This window comes from Artemia franciscana, chromosome 14 (genome assembly GCF_032884065.1).
Source record: "Artemia franciscana chromosome 14, ASM3288406v1, whole genome shotgun sequence".
NCBI lineage: Eukaryota > Metazoa > Arthropoda > Branchiopoda > Anostraca > Artemiidae > Artemia > Artemia franciscana.
Window position 1 is genome coordinate 10701110 of NC_088876.1, and position 12976 is coordinate 10714085.

The window sequence follows — 12976 nt, forward strand, 5'->3', positions numbered from 1 at the left end:
AGTTCATACATAATATAATTTATTCTGAAAATATACAGAAAATACTTTACTCAAATCTAAAATGATTCTAAGAGAATAAAAGTGTTACCTGCAAAATAAATATACTCGTTACAAGCCGCAAAAAATCTATCAACATACAAAATACATTTTACAGAATACAAAAAGTTCAAACAAAATCAAAAGTGGTTCTTACAAAACAAAAAGCACTTGTTACAAAATACTAAATGTTCCCATAAAATTCAAAATAGCTCATACCAAACAAAAATATTCTTAAAAACTACAAAAATACTTTACATAAACTAGACACAGTTCCTATAAAACAAAATTATTCTTACAAGATACAAAAATACTTTACACAAATCCAAAGAGTTCTAACGGAATAAAAGAGTTCTAACGGAAATACAAACTTATTCTGCAATATAGAGGCTTCTAATAAAATCTAAAATAGTTGCTACAAAACAAAAATTATCCTTACAAAAGAAAAAAAAATACTTTACACAAATCCAAAATACTTTTGGAATTTTATAATACAAAAAATAGTTGATGTAAAATGCAAATACTTTTTAAAAACACAAAAAGATCAAAACAAATCTAAAGTAGTTTTTATAAATCAACATCTAAATCGTTCTGACAAAACAAAAATTATTCTTACACAATACGAAAATTACATTACAAAACTACAAAATACTTCTAAGAGAATAAAAAATAGTTGCTATAAAATACAATATACTTGATACAAAACACTAAAATATAACAACTCCCTAAATACTTCTTCCAGAATACGAGAAACTTCTATAAAATCCAACATAACTCTTACAAAATAAAATTTCTGTTAGAAAATACAAAAATAGTTTACACAAATCCAAAATATTTTTTACCAAAACAAAGTTATTCTTATAAAATAAAAAAATACTTTAAGCAAGTCTAAATAATTCTAAGATTATAAAAAATAGTTGCTGCAGAAATGAAAAACACTTGTTTCAGGAAACCAAACATTCTGCATCATCGACTATAGTTCTTGCAGAATACATAAGGTTCAAAGAGAATCAAAATAGTTCTTACAAAACAAAAATAATTTTTATAAAATACAAAAAGTTCAATAATATCCAAAATAGTTCTTACAAAACAAAATTATTGTACGAAATGCAAAAATGCTTTACACAAATCCAAAATTGTTGTTATACAACGAAATTATTCTTACAAAATAAAAAATACTTTACACAAATCCAAATAGTTCTAAGAGAATAAAAATAGTAGCAGCAAAAATTCAAAATACTTGTTAAATATTTCTCACAAAATACGAAAACGTCGATTAAAACCCAAAATAGTTGCCACAAAAAAAAAATCATTCTTATAAAACACAAATTACTTTGCAAAAATCTAAAATAGTTCTATCAAAATCAAAAGAAAGTTAGTGCAAAATCTGAAATACTTGCTCCAAATACACGATAAATCTATTAAGATCCCATATATTAGTTCATATAAAATAAAAAAGTTCTAACACAATCTAAATAATTGTGATAAAACAGAAATATTTCTTGCAAATTACCTAACTACTACTGCTACTACTAATAATAATAACTCACTGCAGCACCTAGCCGCCTGAGGCCAACACAGCTACGCACGCTCCTCCTCCAACCTGATCTATTCAAGGCCTCCCTCTTTAAACCCTCCCAGTAAGTTTTCATTTCCTTTAAATCTTTATTTATGACATCCTCCCAACCCAGACAAGGACGATCTGCTTTCCGTGTAGCTCCAGACAGTTGGCCAAAAACAACAATCTTCGGCAATCTGTCATCCTTCATCCGCAGAACGTGGCCTGGCCATTTCAAACTTTCTTACATTATAGCCCTAGAAAGCGGGATTGAACCACGTAAAACATACTGTCTGAAATAAGGTCAGTCAGCTGGGTAACTGGAACAATCCGTAGGCAATTTCTCTGGAAAACATATGGTAGCTTTTCATCTGCTTTTTGGAGCACCCATGCTTCAGAGCCATTTTTGACCACTGTCATCTTAGTAGCTTCCAATATTCTAATCTTAGTTTGCAGACTTATCTTTCTATTCTTCCAAACTTTTTTTAACTGTGAAAACCCTGACCCTTTGCTATTCTACTTTTAACATCTTTACTGCTCCCACCGTCTTTACTAATAATACTACCAAGGTCAATGAAGCTGCTAACCTGATCAATCTTTTCGTTATCGAACCACATTTTCATCTTCACTTATTCCTAGCCTTAGCAACTTCGTCTTCTTCACATTAATTTTTAAGCCTATTCTAGCACCCTGAACTCGCAAAACCTCTCACACTTTAATCTAATATGCTTAAATCATCAGCATAATCTAACTCCAGGAGAGTTTTTTCCTCCCCATTTGATTCCGTGGTCTCCAATTGCCTTTTCTGTGCTTCTTAAGACAAAGTCCATCAAAATGATCCATATAAAGGGGGATAGAACACAACCCTGCTTAACGGCTGATCTAATACAAAACCAGCTGCTAATCTCCATTCCTACCTTAACCGCAGCTGTATTATTCTCGTACATAGCACTAATCAATTTAATGTATTTTTCTGGTATACCATATAAGGATAAGACCTTCTAACGCTCTTCTATCAACATAATCGAGAGCTTACTCATAATCGATAAAACTGAGGACCAAAGGTGCTTGACAATGAAGGGACTTCTCAATTATTAACCTAAGAGTGAAAACTTGGTCGACACATCCTATACTTTTTCTTAAACCACATTGTTCTTTTCTTAAAACTTTGTCAACAGTATCTCTCAGTCTAAAATGTTTCATATCACTCAGTAATTTGCTACCTAGAGAGACTAGACTAATGCTTTGATAATTACTACACTTACTCTTGTACCCTTTCTTATACAGTGGTCTAATTAAGGTTTTCCTATAATCATTTGGTACTTCTCCTTTTTCAAAAATCATGTTCACAATCTTCAGTAGCTTATTCCTAACCTCAGAGCCACCATATTTAAGAAACTCATTAATCAAACTATCAGCACCTGGAGCCTTATTATTTTTAATCCGTTTAGCACTGTCGCTAATTCTTCCTCACTAAACAAATCTTTCTTCACATCCAAGGCATCACAAACTTTTTCATTTTCATCATTATATTTTCCTTTAACTGTATCTCGGTTTAGCACATTCTCAAAATGTTCCACCCATCTTTCTTCAACTTTTTCCTTATCACTAATTGTGGCCCCATTTTTATCTTTAAGTGGGACTAGTCCGGATTGACTACTCCCTTATAATTTATTAATATGCCAGTGTAATATTTTACTATTATGCCGTCTAGCTGCATCTTCCAGATCTAGAGCAATTTTATCTATGGTCTCCACTTCACATTTCCTTAGTTCATGTTTTAATGCTTTCTCCCCTTTATTTACATTCCGTTTGTTTTCATACGACCTATCACTCAGATAAGTCTTGTACAAACCCCTTCTACTCTATATTAAACATAAAGCTTTTTCACTAATATTCCTAGTGGCAGTCTTAGCATTCTTCCCTAAGACACCATCACCAACTTCAAAAATTGTTTTTCTAAAATTATTCCATCCATCTTCCACACTGTCAAATTTTAAACTCTCAAGTTTAGTATCCAAATATTCTTGGAAATTTTTCTCAAATTTTCATCCTGGAGTCCACCAAAATCTTAAATTTCCAGGAGGTAGTCTGCCTTCTGAAATTTCAGCTTTAAATTAACCTTAGGCACTACTAGATGGTAATCTTTACTTTTTACATCAATAACAGCACTCCTATACATTCTAGTATCTTGTATTGATCAGGCTATTCTTCGGTTTACAATAACATAATCAACAAGGTTTTCTGTCTTACCGTCGCCTGAATACCATGTAAACTTATGGGCCATTTTTTGACCAAACACCGTATTGGTTATAACTAGGTTGTTATACCTACAAAATTGCAAAAGTCTATAGCCATTACTGTTTTCTTTACCTACACAAAATTATCCTAGGCTAGGATACCATCTATCCCTATTTCTTCCAACCTGGGCATTAAAACCTAACAAAAACACCATATTTTTTACCTGGTACCCTATCTATGTGCACCTGTAACTGTAAGTAAAATTCATCTGAGTTACTAGTTTCTGCATCAGTTGGTTCAACAGGGGCATATACTACTATAACTGATACCCTGAACTTTTTAGTCATAAAATGAGCAATTAGTATTCTTTTATTACTACCTTCTCAGCTTAACAAGACTTAGCAGATACCTTATTCATCATGAGCCCTACTCCCTGTCTATGTACCCCTTCCTTCCTGTCTGAGTAAACAAATTCTATGTCACCTAATTTCATGCTTCCTACCTCTGGAATATGAGTTTCTGAAACTCCTAATAAATCCAGCTCAAACCGTCTGAATTCGTCAGTCAAAATGTTGATGCGATAGTAATTTTTTAACGTCGTAATATTCCAAGTTCCAATTTTCATGTTGTTTAAATCTTTGAAATTATTTTGGCCTCAGGAAAAGCAATGATACCGGATACCAGTGCAGGACGGGGACTAACATATCTTTTTAAGTCTACACCGAAGTGCTTAAGCCGGCTTAGAACCGGACAGCAAGAAGTCCCTTGGACCTCCAGTAAGCTGGAGGCTTTGTGCAATCCTGAGCTCATTTCGGTCACAACATGATTTTCAGCACTTGGTGATGCTCTTCTATCAACAAGAGTCGAAATCCTGCACAGACAGTCCCAAGCCTATTACCTCTGACTCATTATATATTCATGTCTACAATTATTATGCTAATACGGGGAGGCAAACCATAGTAGATAAATTAGCTAGTAAGAGGTTTTTCAGCCCCAAAACACCCATCAAAACAAACCAAGCCCAGAAAAATATCCAATAATCAGAATCCCGTCCGAGTACTGTGTTGTTTACTAAGCTATAATTTCCTCAAGGGACGCCACCCCTCAAGTAGGAATATTTCACCGCAAATTTCCCAGTCTTGCAGGTACCCCAAAAGGGTCGAGACAGCCCTTTACAGAGGCGGTTGTCCATAAGTCTGGATCTTACACCCTGCCACAGTTGTCCTCCTATAGAGGATCCTCCCACAATGGTATTCTGCATCACCATGCAATTTAACCCATTACTGGGAGAAGGTTCGTAGCTCATATGATGTGCGGAAACGCAAGTGGGCCCTGTTGAGTATACATTTGAGGGGCCTTCTTCCTCGTCCACCTGTATTTATGACCCCAGGAGGGGGTGCTCCAGTTTCAATTATGGATCCCCAGGGATAATTTCCTTCTTGGTCTGTGCCTCCTATAGGGGTACTCTATATATCTGTAGGGCATTCCCCTAGCTGTTGTGCTCTACCAAAACCTAACATGATTATCTAGTAATTAACTAATACTTATTAGAAACAATGCTAGTCATACAGGAGTAGAGCTAAATAGCCAATTTGGTTTGTTTGAAACATCTCACAAGCCACACCTTATAGAAAAAACCTTTGAGAATTTAATTTAAGAAGAATACTTACAAGAAACAATGCTAGTAATAAAGAAGTAGACCTAAATAGCTAATTTGGCCTGTTTGAAACATCTAACAAGCCTTACCTTATAGAAAACACCTTAGAAAATTCAAATTAAGAAGAATGCATATTAGAAACAATACTAGTAAAACAGAAGTAGGCCTAAATTGCCAATTTGGCCTGTTTGAAACATCTCACAAGCCACACCTTATAGAAAACACCTTAGAGAATTTAAATTAAGAAGAATACTTATTAGAAACAATGCTAGTAATACAGAAGTAGACCTAAATAGCCAATTAGGCCTGTTTGAAACATCTCACAAGCCACACCTTATAGAAAACACCTTAGAAAATTTAAATTAAGAAGAATACTTATTAGAAACAATGGTAGTAAAACAGAAGTAGGCCTAAATTGCCAATTTGGCGTGTTTGAAACATCTCACAAGCCACACCTTATAGAAAACACCTTAGAGAATTTAACCAATGCTAGTAATACAGAAGTAGACCTAAATAGCCAATTTGGCCTGTTTGAAACATCTTACAAGCCACACCTTATAGAAAGAACCTTAGAGAATTTAAATTAAGAAGAATATTTATTATAAACCATGCTAGTAATACAGAAGTAGACCTAAATAGCCAATTAGGCCTGTTTGAAACATCTCACAAGCCACACCTTATAGAAAACACCTTAGAGAATTTAAATTAAGAAGAACAACTGTTTTTTAATCTCTTAGAACTATTAGGGTTTATGTAAAGTAGTTTTCTTTATTTTGTAAAAACAGTTTATTTTGTAAGAACTATTTGGGATTTTATTGGAACTTTTGTATTTTGTAAGAACTACTTTTGTTTTGTAAGAACTGTTTTGGATGTTCTTGAACTTTGTGTATACTGTAAAAACTATATTCGATGATGTTAGAATATTTTATGTTTTGAAACAAGTATTTGCTTTTTTTCAGCAACTATTATTTCTTCTTTTAGAACTATTTGGATTCGTGCAAAATATTATAGAAATAAAATATTAAATAATAATTTTATTGTTAAGAACCATTTTGAATATTATTGGAATTTTTGTATTTTCTATTTGTATGGACTATTTTGGATTCTTGAATTAAATAAAATGAAGTAGTTGCGGGTGTCAAGTCACGGCTAGTTATTGAAATAGCCAAGACAGATAGTTCGAGTGAGTGAGAGGCAAATTTGCCATAATCCCTTATTGGATTTTTATAAAAATAACAGTCTTTCACTTGTTGGTTGAGGAGTATTTTTGAAATTTGTAAGAATGATTTTTTTGTGTGAGCTATTTTGGAATTTATTAAAACTTTTGGTATTTTTTTTTAAGAATTATTTATTGTTTTGTTATAATATTTTTAGATTTTGTTTGATATTTTGTTTTCTGTAAGAATTATTTGGACTTTGTTTGATATTTTTGTGTTTTATAACAAGTATTTTATATTTTGCAGCCACTATTTTTTATTCTGTTAGAACTACCTGAAAATTGCCTCTTAAACTCTCAAAACCTTGGCATTTCAGCCTTAGAAAATATTAAAAATATGAGAAAAGTTTAAATATGAAAAATAATTGCTTAGAAACCTCAAAATCATTAATCGAATGGCCCCCAAATACAATAAACTATCTATTGACGATGACCAGCTAAAGAGCAACACAAAGGGCAGCCAAATAATGCTACAAGGCGCTCAAGTATCATGAACAATCAGATATTATCAATGAAATGGAAAGTCCTACTACACAAATAATAACAATGTTCAATTTTAGTTTATAGGGCTGTTTCTGTAGGAAAATAGTTGAAAATCCCTTTCGAACGATAGTATTTGCCACAGGCTGCTCTACGGCAGCTACATCATGCTACCTTGACATGAATTGCCCTGAAATATCTATTCTGGTAATGAAATGAGAAGTCTCGCTGTTTATCTATAACAAGAATCAATTTTAGTTTATAGGTCAATTCTCGTAGGAAAATAGTTGAGGATGCTTTAGAAATTATATTATGGACTAAAGGACACCACAGACCAGCCTTATTGTGTCATAGTGGTGTGAACTGCCTTGGGAACATAACACTGGGATTGGCTTCTGAAAACATGAGCCAATGGATTTAAAGCATTATTTGTTTTTAAAAAAATATCTGAAACATATCTTAGAAATGATATTGTGTGTCAGAGGTTTCCTTGGATTAGCCCTTTATTGCCGCAGTGGAATGAATTGACACGGTGTGTGATGAAGGGGTTGGTTTGTGAAAAAACGAACCAATAGATTTAAAGCATAATTTATATCAGGAAAATATCTAAGAAATGCCCTAGGAGTGATCAGATGTATCGAAGGGACATCCCGGGCCAGTCACATATTGCCACGGTGGTTTGAAATGATATGGTATACCACGAGGAGATGGCTTGAAAAACCACGAAATAACGGATTTAAAGTACACTTTTCATTAAAGAAACATTTGAATGTGCCTTAGGAATGATAGTATTTTTCACAGGGACATCAAGGTTCAGTCACATATTGCCACGTTGGCATGAACTCCCATGATGTATCACGAGGGGATGGCTTGTAAAAACACAAACCAGTGGCCTTATATCTTGATTTATATCAAGAACACATCTGAAAAATGCATTAGGAATGATAATGAGCGTCAAAGAGATTTCACGATCCAGCCACATATTGCCACAACGGCGTAAATTGACATGTTGTATCGCAAGGGGACTGGGATATTCAAACGTCAGAAAACGTTAAAGTGATGATGATAGGTGCCACAGGGTGTCATCGTGCAGCCAATTTTTTAAAAGTCACTGGAAATAAGGAGAAAGATCATTTAAGAAAATATTTTAAATTTCATGTCCTTTTTAAACAATAAGGAAACATAAAATTGAAGATGAAAAGATATTGAAATAGGTCAAATATTTTGCTCAAAGTAAGGGGTGATACTATATTTAAAATACACCGAAAGGGCTACTCTATTTTTTGAATATAACTTCTGTATGTTCTAGAAGGCTTTAATTTTACAGGGGAAAAGGTATGAAACTAATGGTTGAAGGGAATTGGGAAAAAGTTTATTCAAGAAAATTTTAAGTACATTACATGGCTTTATACGCGTTCTTGTGGGATTACAAGGTTTCGCAGACCAAATTGGAAAGTGAGCACACCATCTAACAATTAAAAACTATGGTTTCCATATAGTATTATATTTTTGATGTTGTGGGTATACTTACGGCAAATTTCTCAGCATTTATGTAGACAATCATTGATTGAGCGACTTTATAGTAAAAAATGCCCCCTCCTTGCTGTATAGTATTGATTTTTTAGATTTCTTGTTCCAGGATGAATTTTCAATATGTGATGCTATAGGGTCTTTCTTATCTTTCATTCCTACATTTTTTCCGTGTTCCTTCCATTTCTTTTATTCTGTTTTTATTTCTATATTTATTTATTTATGCTACTAGAGATAGAACTCACTTTTTTAAGCCAAATAACCCCCTCCCATTCAAAATGAAAGACTCCTATCACTAAGAAGTGTGAAATTGCCTTGTCAGCGTATTTTCAGGGTTCATTCATCCTCAGAAATGCATTCGTTAAAACTTTTTTCGCTATTATGTCTTCGTTACAATTCACTTGTTTTGTTTGCTTAGCCCTGGTAACACGGAAAATAAAAGGGAGGCTATTGATCCAGGCATTTATATAACTATGGTATAACATCCATGCGTGTGTGGGACACATGTATAAAAATAATATCGCGTAAACTTATTTCTCCTAATTAATTTTCTCCCGTCTATGTGAAATATTTCCAGTGAACGGAATGACACAATCCATAGCTTCATCGGCTTAGAAACTGTGCCGAGAAAAATCTGAGCAGGGAAACTGCTTTTCACATAGAATTTATTTCGCGGAACATAAAATTAGGAATAATTAGACTGTCCTGGTGGTTCAGGTGTCCTTCTCTTTGGGAAATCTCTGGTCGTAAGTTTGATTCCTACAGTTGACAAAACTTTTGTTTGCATCGGATTATAAGGGTTCCCAGAGGAAAAAAAACTTGAAAAACAAGAACATCTCGAAGAAAATGTCTTACAGAAAGATGTCTCAGAGAAAAAAAAATCTTTGAAAAAGAACTTGAGGGAAAAAAGCCTTGATAGAAGAAAATATCAAAGAGAAAAAACTCAATGAAAAACAACAAGCGGTCAGTAGAGAAAACAGATGGAAAACAAAAACGACACTGATATTTCATCTGTATATAAAAGAGACGTGTTCAGCACAGGAGAAGCAAAGATAAAAAAAATAAAATAAACTAAAAACAAATAAAACCACCACCAATATTAATAAAATATAATTTTTGCAACTGATCCACGTAAGCAGGATAAGATAATGGAGTTACTTCGATGAGAATACCAAAGTAACTGAGCATTAAAGTACAAAATTGGATATGAAGTTAATTACTCTGTTGTTAATTACTGAGTTAATTACTCAGAGTAATTAACCTGCCTGACCCGTTTGGTCAGGCAGGTATTCTCTTCCCTTGGTGATCTTTTAAAATTTTAATTCCCTTGCTAACTATTATTTCATTTTCAAAAAATATTATAAATTGGGTCAATATTTAAATTTCCCATATCTCTCTGAATTGAAAGGATAACAATCATATGCTTTTTTATTCATATAGCCTCCCTTGCCCACTGGAAAAATGCTGTACCTCTTCTCCAAAATTTGTGTTTGATTCTTAAAAGGGTAACAAAAAATACATATAAACTATTTTTGGCCCGTTTTGTTTAAGTTGGGGAGGGGGGCTGAGGTTTGGGAGGGGCAAAAAGCCATTAGAAAGGGCACATCAAACAATTCGAAACAATTTTTCGGATTTTCGTACCATTGTTGTATAAACACAAAATTATTTTAAGCTTCTCTCTCAAAGCAGTTACATATGGCAAAGAAACGAAACTTTTGGACACATTTGATTCTGAAGACTGCAAAACTCCATTTATACTTCTATTATGTTTAGTACGTATATTTTGTATATTTATATTTTGTGTTTCCAAATGCAAATTATATAATTAATGAACCTGACCCTAGAAACAAGGGGAGACCCTAAAAGTACGTATAGCGCAAGTATCAATAGAAAAAAAATAAGCAAAGACGCTTTAATTAGTCCAAAGACTTAAATGATTTTGGAAACTTTTAATGAATAACCTTCTGTCTGACATTTAATGAAATAGCTGTTAGATCTTTTCACCACGAATTCTATTTTTCAAAGGTTCGTTTGGTCGTTAAGTTTAATAAACGTTTGTTTGAGAAATTCCAGGATTTGGATACGTTTATTCTCGTTTTTGCGTAAGTCCTGCCTTTCAGAGTTTATGATCTAAACTACTTAGCAGTCAACAGGAGGCAATTTTGCCGAAGGGCTCTAAATTCTGTTTTTCAACATCGATTTCATATTCGAAAATAATTTTTATGATGTGGTCAGGAATTATGGCTTATATTGATAAACTCGAGTCTCTACAGCAGCTTAAAGCCGAGATCGTAAGGAAACTAAACACGAGCAAAATTGAAAATGACAACACAAAAACCGATATTAAATGCAGTCTGATTTGAAAAAGGACAAGGCTCTTTCTATCACCCGAGCAGATAAAGGCAATACTATTGTAATTATGAACAGTAGTGATTACGAACGTCACGTGAAAAACATTATTTCTGATACCATCACTTATACAAAACTAGATTTTGATCCTACAAATAAACATGTTAAGTCGACAAGAAAGAAATTGAAGTCACTAATAACCCAAAAAATTTACAATAAATTTTATCCAAGAGGTTTTTACACACCCAAAATCTACGATTTACTCAAACTTCATAAGACTGGAGCCCCCCTCTGTCCTTTTGTATCATCTTTTCCGTCACCTGTTTCAAAATCAGGAAAGTGGTTGTCTGTTTCATTGCCTTATTTCTTAGGAACACAAGAATCATAGGAAAAATTCGACTGATCTTACATATAAATTAAAAAATTTTGCATTGGAGGAGAATTCAATTCTCTACAGTTTTTTTTATGTTTTTTCCTTGCATTCAAATTGTAATGTGAAAAAGAGCAAACATATATTAAAGAGTAAATAAGAAAAACACTTTGATTTGATCAAAAGTGTGACAATGGCTAAATGTATATTGAGGTCATTACAAAATTATTTATCCTGGTAAATGAAAATTCTTTTCATTTTGGTTTTAGAGGAGAATTTTACAAGCACATGTTTGATTTGCCTTTAGGGGCATCCCTCTCATCTTAATCGGCCAATCTTTTCGTGGATTTTATTAAAACCTACGCTATACACAGTTGTAGACTCTTCTCTTGTTTCTGGGACAGGCTCATGGATAATATAATTTGCATTTGGAAACGCAGCTTTAATTCCATAGAACTTTTCAGTAAAAATTTTAATAGTTTTGAAAAACTTATAAAATTTACAGTGGAGTTTCAGAATAAATGACAAACAGCCTTTTCTTTTTATCTAAGTAATTAAAAAGACTAATATTTATTTTCTCAGTGTACAAGCCTACGCACAGTAACATATATTTAAATTTTCATTCGAGCCACCCTGTTTAACTGAAACGAGGGGTTGTGATTTCATTAGTGAATTGAGCTTTCAGAACTTGTTCCCAGGAATTTCTGGATTGTAAATTGTTGTTCTTAAGGGATATTTTATTTTGTAATAGTTACCCAATTAAGTTCATTGATAAAATAATAGAAATAGATGCATTAAACATAATAGTTGGAAAATTGGAGTTTCGCCTAATTCAGAATTAAATATGTCCAAATTCAGAATTAAAAGTTTCATTTTTTTGTCATATATACCTGGTTTGGGAGAAAAGTTTAAACGAATGTTACTTAAATATAACAGTGACACATGTTTCCAATCAGTGAGACTAATAGGTAGTTTCTTCAATTCTGGAAAGGATTTAATCCAGTGAAGTTTAATAAGTGGGGTGCATAAGATTCCTTGTTCGCGTGGGATGTTTTATATTGAGAGAACTAACTAGCAATTTCTTAAAAGATTTATTGAGCACCGCAAATCCATAGAAAAAACTCTATAATTCAGCAAACCTCCAGAACCTTTTGTCTTGGCTTTGGCAGGGCATATTTCCTTTCCTCCTGAACATTTTGTACAATTTGATGAGGCCAAAGCTATTCCTAACGATAGAGGTTCTTCTTAGTGGGCGAGAGAGGCTTTAGTATATGTTTGCTAATCCTCTAATTAATAGAGGTAAAGAAAATTTTAACATTGGCTCAATTAATAATATTCTTTTGAAAATTTAACCAATAGTTAATAAAAAAATTATGGTTTTTTACAAAATCTCCAGGGAACAAGATTAATTACCAAACCAAAAAGAATTCCTTCAATAATAGCTAAAAATAAGAATTTTTCGTAACAGAATAAATAACGTCATTTCCAATTTTATATTTTTTTACTCATGCCATGAGTAAAAAAAAATTGTCATGGCTG

The 12976-nt window shown here is 32.9% G+C and overlaps 1 protein-coding gene across 1 annotated transcript in view; it reads left to right on the forward strand.

Moving 5' to 3' along the window:
* Window positions 1–12976, forward strand: part of LOC136035845 (cubilin-like) — a 97833-nt gene that overhangs the window by 74865 nt on the left and 9992 nt on the right. The gene's annotated exons all lie outside the window — the stretch shown is intronic.